This window comes from Sphaerodactylus townsendi, linkage group LG06 (genome assembly GCF_021028975.2).
Source record: "Sphaerodactylus townsendi isolate TG3544 linkage group LG06, MPM_Stown_v2.3, whole genome shotgun sequence".
In the NCBI taxonomy this organism is placed as follows: Eukaryota; Metazoa; Chordata; class Lepidosauria; order Squamata; family Sphaerodactylidae; genus Sphaerodactylus; species Sphaerodactylus townsendi.
The window spans coordinates 117,369,708-117,382,565 of NC_059430.1; positions in this window are offsets into that span (position 1 = coordinate 117,369,708).

Below are 12,858 nucleotides of genomic sequence, written 5' to 3' on the forward strand. Positions count from 1 at the left end.
AGAGAAGGCTCTGAGTGCCACCTCTGGCACCCGTGCCATAGGTTCGCCACCACTGCCCTAGAGTCATTTTAGATCTGATAAAAACAGCAAGAGCGGAAGGTAATGAAGTCTTTTATCCTTACATGCTGTTTTACTAGTCTGAATCAGGCCCATGAGTGCCTGGGAAATACAGAAATTCCCAGCATTCATGAGATATATGAGGTTAAGAGCTCATGTACCTAATCTGGAGGAACCGGGTTTGATTCCCAGCTCTGCCGCCTGAGTTGTGCAGGCTTATCTGGGGAATTCAGATTAGCCTGTGCACTCCCACACACGCCAGCTGGGTGACCTTGGGCTAGTCACAGCTTCTCGGAGCTCTCTCAGCCCCACCCACCTCACAGAGTGTTTGTTGTGAGGGGGGAAGGGCAAGGAGATTGTAAACCCCTTTGAGTCTCCTGCAGGAGAGAAAGGGGGGATATAAACCCAAACTCTTCTTCTTCTTCTTATAGTGAATAGGCATACAGCCTGTACCTATACTCCTATATCTGCTTGCAAGAGAGACGGCATGTGTTCATTTTTACAACTGAAACTGTGGGGCAGTGGGTAAAAGTGCATTTTCAATGACATATTCAGCTGTTGTGGAGCTTGTTTTCAGCATAGCCACTCCACAGGGTTTTCAAGAGACAGGTGGTTTGCCGTCGCCTGGCTCTACCTCAGGATCCTGGTATTCCTTGGAGGTCTCCCATCCAAATACTAGCCAGCGTCAGGACTGAAAATCTCACCCAAAAACCTTCCATGACACAGGTGAGACTTTGAACCCAGCTTTCCCAGGCACCAAGTCCAAAACTTTATCTACTACAACACGCTGGCACGCATCGAAACTGACGTCCGAAGTACCCTGATTCCCCGAATAGTAGACATCCCCTGAAAATAAGACGTCGTAGAGGTTTTGCTGAAGTGCGAAATATAAGGCATTCCCCCGAAAGTAAGACATAGCAAAGTTTTTGTTTGGAAGCATGCCCGACGAACAGAACACAGAAAAATAAGACATCCCCTGAAAATAAAACATAGAGTATCTTTGGGAGCAAAAATTAATATAAGACACTGTCTTATTTTCGGGGAAACATGGTATTCAAAAAACAGGCAAAGAAAAATCAAATGTATGCCGTGCATGGATTGTACACGTGTTCGTTACCACTTGTGAACAGGGATACAAAGTCTTTGTTGCGGTCACGAGGACTTCATACAAGGATGCCAGTCTCAAGGTGGGACCTGGGTATCCCCTGGTATTACAGCCCCTCTCCAGACTATGGTGACAAGTCCCTCTGGAGAAAATGGTTGCTTTGGAGGGTGGACCCCATGGCATTGCAGCCCACTAAGGTCTCCGTCCTCCCCAAGCTCCACCCCCCAAATATCCAGGGGTTTCCCAACCTGCATCTGGCAACCGTATTCCACCATCACCCACTGGTAGGCAGAGGAGACCTGTTAATTCTAACTTCATATGGCGTGACTTGGCCATTGTGGGAAAGAACAGCCAACTTGTGTCTGACCCGTGGGCACCCTTACCCTATCAGTACACAGGGGGAAAGGAGAGGGCACCCTTACCCTTTATAACAGTGGTTCTCAACCTGTGGGTCGCAACCCCTTTGGGGGTCGAATGACCCTTTCACAGGGGTCGCCTAAGACTCTCTACATCAGTGTTCCCCATCTGTAAAATGGATAAATGTTAGGGTTGGGGGTCACCACAACATGAGGGACTGTATTAAAGGGTTGCGGCATTAGGAAGGTTGAGAACCACTGCTTTATAAGGTGTTGCCACAGGAGGTGGTAATGGCCACTATGCTGCCACAGGAGGTGGTGATGGCCACCAACCTGGATAGCTTTAAAAAGGGCTTGGACAGATTTATGGAGGAGAAGTCGATCTATGGCTACCAATCTTGATCCTCCTTGATCTCAGATTGCAAATGCCTTCGCAGACCAGGTGCTGAGGAGCAGCAGCAGCAGCAGAAGGCCATTGCTTTCACATCCTGCACGTGAGCTCCCAAAGGCACCTGGTGGGCCACTGCGAGTAGCAGAGTGCTGGACTAGATGGACTCTGCTCTGATCCAGCAGGCTAGTTCTTATGTTCTTATGTTGTCCAACCTGGGACCTTATTGACGCAGCTCTTCCCATCAAAGCTGGGAGCAAGGATTGTCTGAACTGAGCCATCATGCATATGGCTATGCATGCATGCAATCCATGTCATGCATTATCCCAAGTGGGGAGAGGGAGAAGTATACCCAGCTACTCCACTTATTCATATTGGTGGATGGCCGTGAATAAGTCTTTCAGGTATTGCACTGTGGCACTGATCTTCGTTACGAGCCAATGCTAAAGACATTGCACCGTGTAAAGGGGTATTTCCTCATGCTCATCCCACAACAGTCCTGTGAGGTAGGATAAGAACAGCCCAGAGACTTGAGGCTCAAAGAAAATACCTTCTCCAGGGTCACCCTGGAGCAGAGGCGTAGGGGGGAGGGAAATGCCGCCCATGGCAACACCTGTTCCGGGAGCCCCCCTCCGCCCACGCCACATTTACCTTGCCAGCAGGGAGGGGCAAGGTAAATGGGGCATGGGGGGGTGGGGATGCACGGGGTGATTTTCCGCCCCCCCCCCCACATGTGACCAGCTGATGTGCACCCGGGGATACGTGACCCCACATGTCCCCGTGAGTGCTCCACCTCTGCCCTGGAGCAAGACTGTGGGCTGAAGAGGACAAAGACACAATGTGTAGAAAATGCCCATGCAGACCAGCACAGGTTCTTTGTACACAGATGTCGCACGACACCAGAAATGTTAGGGTGCGCTCCAAAGCAAGATTATTCAGAATTAAGTCCCATTTTATTCAAAGGAGTTTACTTCCAGGGAAGTCATTCAGTTCCATTCAGTTGAGAGGATTTTAAACGGTTAAATCCTCATAGGAATGAATCGACTGTTTTGAAGAGGAAAAACACACTTTCTTTGCCCACAGGTGGTACAGGAAGAAACTAAGTCATTTCAGTTTAGAACAGATATGAGAAAGGAGAGTCTACAGTTTCGGCAGATACTTCCTTTGGTACGTTCTGCACAACCTAAATAACACCTGGGGACACTAAAAAAGGCACGCTGCGAAGGCACAGCGATATTCCCGAGGCCTCCTTAGGATGTCTAATTTTAGCTCAAGACATCTTATTTGGAAAATGCTTCAAAGTGCAAAGCCACCCCCAAAGCCACCTGCAAGACGTCTCCTGCCTGGCCGTGCGGAATGCAGAGCTCAGGAAGTGTCTTATGTTTCCCACCCGCCCATTTTGCTTTCTGGGCTTGTTTCACCCTCAGCTTGCACCCGACATCTTGTGCACAGCTGAAGGGATTCTCCCTGCTGCCACTTGCTGAAGAAGGTTGTCCCAGGACATATGCTCTGCAGGCTCCGATCCTGGGCACCTTTTCAACCCCCCAAAAAACACAGTTTGTGGAGAGCAGGTCTACCCAACGCTTTGCAATGAGCAACAGACCTGCCCCGCAAGCAGGTAAGATTTCCTTATGCATAATTACAAAGATAGCTCCTCAGAATTTCTTTTTTTTAATTAGAAAAACAATATATTGCCCGAATAGGCAGGACCAACTGAGTACAACTGTCTATTTTTCGGGCTGAAAAGGCACCCAGGATAGGAGTTTGCAGAGCAAACATCCTGGGGCAACCTTCAGCAAAATGGCAGCAGAAATAATCCCTTCAGCAGCGCACAAAATGTTGGGCGCAAGCAGAGGGTAAAATTAACCAGAAATTAACCAGAACCGGAAACAGCCTCAATACAATACAACAACCTTTATTGGGCATATTAAAATAGGCTCCAGAGCGTTACAGACATTTCTGAAGTACAAATCAAAAGTGCATTCAAAACACAGATAAACTGTATCTAGCATTGGACGTTACTTAGAAAGTTCTGTCACTTGTAAAAGAAATTTTGGTACTTTTTCCAAGAGCACGGCCTCTGTATTATGTAACAAAAGCTCCACAACAGAGTTGTCAGAGTCTCTTTCAGATTTGTCTAAGACCCGCCCAGGTGAGAAATTCCTAATACCCACATATCTCGGACAGTCAAGTATAATGTGAACAAGAGTCTCCACTTGGTTTTTACAGTGTGGACAGACCCGATCCTGGAGAGGAATAGATAGGTAGCGACCCTTTGTAATGGCCGATGGAAAAGTATTGCATCCGGCCCTTGTAATAATCCATCTCTGTTGGGGTTCAGTTAATAGTTCAAGATATTTGGCTATGTGCCTCTGTTCTGGTACTATTCTGACAGAAAGGGGTGAGCATGATTTATTTGCTTGCCCCAACAAGATACGGTATTCCTGTTCTAGAAGTCTGCTTTTTAAGGTTTGCGGAATCTCTCTGGGTGACAGAAACAGCCTATTTTCCCCTCTGACACCTTTGTAATCTGGAAAGCACACCAGAAGCGACCTCTTTTTAAGACATCCCCAAAATGTCTTATTTTGGGTGGGCGGAGTGAAAAGAGGCAATCGCCTCTTTTTAAGGTATCCCAAGATTGGGGGAGGGGGGGTTGTGCTGTGCGGAATGGACCATTGTTTATACTTGGTATAAATGCTTGTATTCAACATAACTGACTGATCCCCCCCCCCCCCAAAAAAAAATCACTGTGGGACTAATAAATTCCCCCCGAAGAAGCCTCTTGACGAAACACAGGGGGAATTTTAACTGAGTAATAAAACATATTTTACTTCCTTTGCACCACCAGCTTCAGCCTTATTTTTTATCTTTACGGTAATTATATCCCATCTTTCTCCTCAATTAGAACCCAAAGCAGCTTATATTGTGTTCTTCCATTTTGTCCTCACACAACCCTGTGAGCTGAGAATTAGGCTGAGCACGGGTGACTGGCCCAAGATCGCCCAGCGAGCTTCCACGGCAGACGGGGGATTCGAACCTGAGTGTACCACAGCCTCGTCCAACACTCTAACCACTACAGCTCATTACCAGTAGCAAGGGAACGTGGCACCCCGCTCCCTATGGGTCAAAACGTCAGGTGGGAGAATATCCTTCACTGGGCATCCGCCTTCCCCTATCATGCACCCCCACAAATCTATCAGGGAACTTACCAGCCACCCACGGCTCTGCCCTGTGTCCTGCAGCCAACGAGAGCAAGGAAAAAAGAAATAGGGAAAGTCATGAAAAAGAAGGAATTGGGGAGCGAGAGAGAGAGAGAGAGAGAGAGAGAGAGAGAGAGAGAGAGAGAGAGAGAGAAGGAAACGGATACTGGAACAACAACAGACGGTCGATCTGGGCTGCTCGGTTCCTCCTGTCTGTGTAGATCACGCTCTTATTTTGGACCTCTCCCCTCCCAACCAGCCCCGTGCAGCAGGTGCTTGTATTACCCGGAACAGCTGCAGAAAGAAGCATACACACAGCCTTGTGTTTGGCTGAGCGAATGACCTAGCCCCCCTCCCATCCCTGAGCCTGTAAGGAGAGGGTTGGTCTACCAAGCCCACCTGTCGCACCTCTTTCCCTAAACCAGCATGGGTTCCCAAACGGGTTCCCGAGAAGTCAGTGCTACCCTTCCGATGCCAAGTGCTCCCTCCCCCGGCTCCTTGCTAAAAGGTGAAGAATCTCAGCGTCCCCCTCATAACGTCCACGCAACCTACCAACTGCCCCCTCCCTGCCACACAATGCTGCTCAGGTCCGAGTTTCTGCTCCTTTATCTCTTCCCAAATTGGGCTGTGCCGTCAACAGTTGGCACAGCTCGTCCCAGCTGGCATCCGGATTTCTATGTCTGGCAGGGATGTTCTTAGAAATCTAGCGGCCTCGGCAAAACGTCAACCCCGTGGCCATCATTATTGCCCTCGAAGCAATTCTGAAGACCTCCCTCAGTGCAGAGAATGAGTATCCGATCTTGGTGAACCTGTAGGTCACAGGTGTCAAACCTGCGGCCCTCCAGATGTTGATGAACTACAATTGCCATCAGCCCTTGCCAGTATAGCCAATGCTCATGTTGGAAGGGACTGATGGGAATTGCACTTCATGAACATCTGGAGGGCTGCGAATTTGACACCCCTGCTGTAGGTCATTTGGGATTTCGACTAAGGGGAGTGGGAATCACAAAATGGCCGGCAAGAGGAATGGCGCTGCTTCAGGATAGGAGGTTCCTGAAAACCCTGAGGTGATTCTTCCTGGACTTCTTCGAAACATCTCTTGCTCCAGTGATGAAGAGGAAAAAACCAGGGCTGTGCTTTCCGGAAGAAAGCTTTGGCAGAAGAGGCATATGGGTGCCAGGAAACCACTTGGCAGATACTACAGTGCCCATAAGCTCTTAGGGCGGGCTAAGAGGCCTCTTGCAGTTTGGATTGGAAATAAAAACCAGGTTCTTTACCAGTATCTCCTCCCATAACAGTACACACCCTTCATCACCACCCTGTCATTTCTCAAACTGAATTATGGTATAAGCCCATTTCCCTCCCCACCCCACCCCCATAAAAAACATGGAAGTTGAAACACCAAAAGTTTTTTTTTAAAATCACTACAATTAAGAACATAAGAACTAGCCTGCTGGATCAGACCAGAGTCCATCTAGTCCAGCATTCTGCTACTCGCAGTGGCCCACCAGGTGCCTTTGGGAGCTCACATGCAGGATGTGAAAGCAATGGCCTTCTGCTGCTGCTCCTGAGCACCTGGTCTGCTAAGGTCTGCAATCTCAGATCAAGGAGGATCAAGATTGGTAGCCATAGATAGACTTCTCCTCCATAAATCTGTCCAAGCCGTTTTTAAAGCTATCCAGGTTAGTGGCCATCACCACCTCCTGTGGCAGCATATTCCAAACACCGATCACACGTTGTGTGAAGAAGTGTTTCCTTTTATTAGTCCTAATTCTTCCCCCCAGCATTTTCAATGAATGTCCCCTGGTTCTAGTATTGTGAGAAAGAGAGAGAAATTTCTCTCTGTCAGCATTTTCTACCCCATGCATAATTTTATAGACTTCAAATTAAAGTTACACATTTCAGAATTTCATTTACCTCCTGCTTTATTTTCTGGTAAGAATACCCCACCTCTCCCAGGTTCAAGAATCAGTCTGGATTCCATGAGTTCTGGCCCACCCTTCACAGTTTTGAGAAGGATCGGGAGCTTGGGGCCCGGTCAGCTATCTATTTGAAGCATTTATCTCCTTTTTAAAAAATGCCCTAAGCAATTAACTACCATGAGATAAAACACCGCATCATAAAAAGGCACTAAAAACGGAACTGGAGATAAGAGAGAGCTAAATTGCAGCACAGAAACAGCAGAATCAGCATGCAGGGCAACAGTTCAAAAATATGAAGACCACTTGACAATCAAATTCCTGTTTCTTGGAACAATTTCACGAGTCAACAAACAACACCAACTTTTTCCGCAGCAGCAGATAAACCAGTTATTTTTTTAAAAAAAAAAACTATACTGAGGCGGCACTGAATAATAGTTAATTTAACTAAATGCTAGTTGAAATTAAAAGGCTTTGCATGGTTCAATAAAATGACAACAAAACGGGTGCAACGTAAACTTACCCTGGTAAGTTGTTTCATGGATGAAGTGCCACCATCAAAAAGTCCCTTTCCCAAATTGTTTTATTAGGGGTGGGGGGATCCTGACCAGGCCTTTGCAGTTAGGTCACACACACACACACAATTACAAAACAAAAACAAATTAGGGCTTTAACGGGGTAATCCTAAACAGAGTTATACCCTTCTAAATCGATTGAAGTTAATGAACTTAGAAGGGCATAGCTCTGTTTAAGATTCTATGGAAGAGGTCCAAGTCGTAACCTTGAATTCCACCAAGAAAAATACCACAGTAAAATGCTGGATTAATATAGGATAAAACACAGGAGGAGGAAATTATGTTGTAAGCTGATCTAGGTCCCTGTAAGGGAGAAAAGCAGGGTATAAATATGTACCGTATATACTCGTGTATAAGTCGACCAGAGTATAAGTCGAGGCACCTAATTTTACCAAAAAAAACCCTGGGAAAACTTATTGACTTGTGTATGAGTTGAGGGTGGGAAATGCAGCAGCTACTGGTAATGACATCACAGCATCACATAGCAACCAGCAATAATCATAATATAACATCACAAATTATATAAACAATACTCATAATAATAACATTCCTTGGGGATGGGGGGATGGGAAAGCTGGCACTTCCCATGGATCCTGTGATCCATGGGCAGAGAAAGCTTGATGGGGATGGAGGAGATGGGAAAGCTGGCACTGCCCATGGATCACAGGATCCATGGGCAAAGGAGACTGGAGCACCCCTCTCTCTCTGGTGGCGCCCCAGTCTCCAGTTGGGCTTTCTTCACCTTCACTCGCGCATAAGTCGAGGGGGGAATTTTTCAGCCTAAAAAAAGGGCTAAAAACTAGACTTATACGCGAGTATATACAGTAAATAAATAAATATGTTTTATGTAGGTATTTAATTATTTTACTTTATTTATACCTAACCTTTTCCCCCAATGGGGACCCAAATGGGCTTACGTTGTTCTCCATTCCTCCATTTTATTCTAACAACAACCCTGTGAGGTAGGTTAGGCTCTGAGAAACCGACTAGGGCTGCCAGTCTCCAGGTGAGATTTGCGGATACCCCAGAATCACAGCTCATGTCCAGACTACAGGGATCAGTTTGCCTGAGAAAATGGATGCTTCTGAGGGTGGACTCTGTGGTGTAGTACCGCACTGGGGTGCCCATCCTCTACATGCTCCACCCCCAAATCTCCAGGAGTTCCCAACAGTATCCAGGGGGGACCTGGCAGGGGCGAAGCACCCACGGGGACGGGGTCAACTGTTCCCAGGCGCAATGGCAGGGGATGCAAAATCGCCCCCACCCCACTCCCCTTGCACTGACCTGGAAGAGCTTAGACGGCACGGGGGAGGCACCTAAAGACAGGGCCAGGCACTCTGCAGGGGGCGTGATAGGGCAGAGGCACAGGGCGCCCCCACATTATGAAATGGAATGCGCCTCGCCAACGCCCCCCTAAGCCCTGCCCCCCACAGCCTCCCTGCAGATCGACTTTTGCTCTCCCCAGGCCCTGGGAATGGCAGGAGCCGGCCTGCAAGGAGGTGGGGGGCCGCCCAGAGAAGGTGTTGTCCCGGGCGCCATTTCCCCCACCTGATATGCCTCTGGGACCTGTTAACCCTCAGACTTCTCCAGAGGCCAACCTGGATGAATCAGGTCAAGACCTCTTCTTAAAATGAGCAACCAAGACCAAAAAAAGCTGCCGTTGGGGGGAGTTCCAAATGAGCAATTGTGCCGTTGATAAAGTCTTCTGCACAAGTCAAAACCTCATTCTCCCGTTTGGAGGGTTTTCTCCATGCAGCTTCCAAAGGTCACAAAATTTAACGCTAAGTGACAGAGCATGCGCACACACACAAGGGAAAATGTGCAGGGGTGCGATAGTGGATATGCATCACTGTGCAGTTTCCCATTTCCTCATTTCAAAAAGCCCTGAAACAGACCTGAATGAATTCCAGGCCAATGGTGCGTGCGCACGCAATATGCCAAAAAGACTAGCCCTGGCAAGGTTGTGTTATCAGTTCACAACAGGTGTGACCAGAAGCACTTTAAAGAACTGATTTGCACAACCTCCTTAAAGAATATCAGACGTACACATTGTTTGGATCAAGAAAGTGCCCTCTACCAAACCTTATACCCCTAGCAAGAGTTTTTAAACTGTGGCTTTATTTATTTCTATTTATATACCGCCCTCCCTGAAAGAGCTCAGAGCGGCTTATAATAATAAAACATAACATATAAAACTCGATTTAAAAAACAGCTAAAATAGCTAGGGAGTTGTGGGTTTTCCGAGTTGTATGGCCATGTTTCAGTACCATTTTCTCCTGACGTTTCGCCTGCATCTGTGGCTGGAATCTTCAGAAGATGCCAACCGCAGATGCAGGCGAAATGTCAGGAGAAAATGCTACTAGAACACTGCCCTACAACCCAGAAAACCCACAATACTCTAGTGATTCCGGTCGTGAAAACCTTCAACAATACAGTTAAAACAGCTATTAATAATTAAAATCAAATCCAAGCTAGATTAAACACAGTTAAAATTAAAATCTACTTAAAACTTAAAAACCAGAATTAGGATCAAGGCCGGCAACGGATGTTATTGAAAAATAGATAAGGGATTTGGGCCCACAACAGAAGCAACTGATGTTGAAAAACAAATACAGGCCTATACAACCAGGTGACTCCATATCTACTATCGAATACAGTTCGGAAGTTATTCATTCGCTTGGGACAACCTCTTAATTTAATGAACAAGAGTAAAGGCCAGCAGAGAGGATAACACCCAAGTTGCACACAGCCTCCAGACAATCCTCCTGATGCAATTCTGGCTTTCATTTTCAAAACCAAAAGAGAATCAGAGAACATTTCTATTTTTATGAAGGGACAAGTTGTCTAAAGGTGCCCTTTTTATAACCTCATGTGCCATTCTTATCTTGCTGATTTACTGTTGTACTGCTTTGTTTGAAACCTGTGGACACTTTGTTAGCCATCCTGAGGCCCAGGAGCTAAGGAATGTGAACAGTTAAACTTTAAAAGAAACATGATTAAGAACATAAGAACATAAGAACAAGCCAGCTGGATCAGACCAAAGTCCATCTAGTCCAGCTCTCTGCTACTCGCAGTGGCCCACCAGGTGCCTTTGGGAGCTCACATGTAGGATGTGAACGCAATGGCCTTCTGCGGCTGTTGCTCCCGATCACCTGGTCTGTTAAGGCATTTGCAATCTCAGATCAAAGAGGATCAAGATTGGTAGCCATAGATCAGAGCTTCTCCCTCCATAAATCTGTCCAGAAAGCCCCTTTTAAAGCTATCCAGGTTAGTGGCCATCACCACCTCCTGTGGCAGCATATTCCAAACACCAATCAGCCATCGCCATGCGTGAAGAAGTGTTTCCTTTTATTTGCGTCCTAATTCTTCCCCTAGCATTTTCGCTAATGCATGCCCCTGGTTCCTAGTATTGTGAGAAAGAGAGAAAAATTTCTCTCTGTCAACATTTTCTACCCCATGCATAATTTTGTAGACTTCAATCATATCCCCCCTCAGCCGCCTCCTCTCCAAACTAAAGAGTCCCAAACGCTGCAGCCTCTCCTCATAGGGAAGGTGCTCCAGTCCCTCAATCATCCTTGTTGCCCTTGTTGCCCTTCTCTGCACTTTTTCTATCTCCTCAATATCCTTTTTGAGATGCGATGACCAGAACTGGACACAGTACTCCAAGTGCGGTCGCACCACTGCTTTATATAAGGGCATGACAATCTTTGCAGTTTTATTATCAATTCCTTTTCTAATGATCCCCAGCAGAGTTTGCCTTTTTTACAGCTGCCATGCATTGAGTTGACATTCCCATGGAACTATCAACTAAGACGCCTAAATCCCTTTCCTGGTCTGTGACTGATAGCACTGACTCCTGTAGCGTGTATGTGAATGATTGTTTTTGTTAGGAGGTGGAGCGGGAATCGCACAGTACAATCCACCAAGGATTGATACTGTTCTGGAACTCAGGTTGGAAATTGTACGATTATTCTCTCTATGCATAGAAAACTAGCAAAGTTAGAGCCTGAAGAGCTATAGGCAGGGAATTTTATGATGTGGGGGGATGAGGCATCAGAAAGAGTACACCCATGCCTGTCAAAAACAATTAGCAGGCTTTAGAAAAGGGGCTACCAAATCCTTGTGATGCTAATTTCATTCCTCGTATAGGTTTATTCATGTTTTTTAAAGTAAGCAGTCGTATTGATCCATAATGAAAACCATGCAACAGGTTTTACGCAGAGGTGGGATCCAGCAGGTTCTCACAGGTTCCCGAGAGTAGGTTACTAATTATTTCTGTGTGCCGAGAGGGGGTTACTAATTGGTGATTTTGCCACGTGATTTTTGGCTTAGTTACACCCCTCCTCTCAGCAGTAGCGCGCAGAACTTGATGCAGTCTAGCAGGAGGTGCACCGGCATGCATGGCAGCCTGCGCCCATGTGCATTCGTTTCCCGCCCAAGGACTGGCGCAGTGGCTGCGTCCTTGCCATAGCCCCGCCCAGGAATGCCCCGCCCCCGGAATGCCCGGCCACGCCCCCATCGTGCCCCGCCCAGCCCCATTGGCGCTACGCCACAGTTTGAATCCCACCACCATGGGAACCTGTTACTAAAATTTTTGGATCCCACCACTGGTTTTACGGTCAACCAAAATAACTCACTACACTGTGCAAGGGTTTCTGGAGCTCCTCAATGGGACTCTGGGAGTGGTAAACTTTGAACATCCAGCCTAGGGTTGCTCACTCCAAGATGGGAAATTCCTGGAGATTTTGGGTGCAGAGTCCACCTTCCAAAATAGCCACTTTCTCTAGGGCAGTGGTGGCGAACATATGGCGCGGGTGCCAGAGGTGGCACTCAGAGCCCTTTCTGTGGGCATGCATGCACAGAGTTCATCGTGTGGGGGGGGGGGCGGAAAATGACACACACACACCCAACATACACACCTAGGCTGTCCTGGGCATGATCCTTGACCTGGGAGTAAGCTCGGTTGCTGGCAATGGGGCTTGCTTCTGAGTAAAACCCTCCTAGGATGGTGATTCACCCATTCAAAGAATTGCACCAAGCGTCACCAAGCTTACTCCTGAGTAACATGCGCCTCGGAGCCAGCTGTTTTTTCTAAACTAAAACCTCAGTATTCAGGTTACATTGCCATGTTGGCACATTGCGATAAATAAGTGGGTTTTGGGTTGCAATTTGGGCACTTGGTCTCAAAAAGGTTCGCCATCACTGCTGTAGGGAGCAGTGATGTGGCGTAGGAGTTAAGAGCTCATGTATCTAATCTG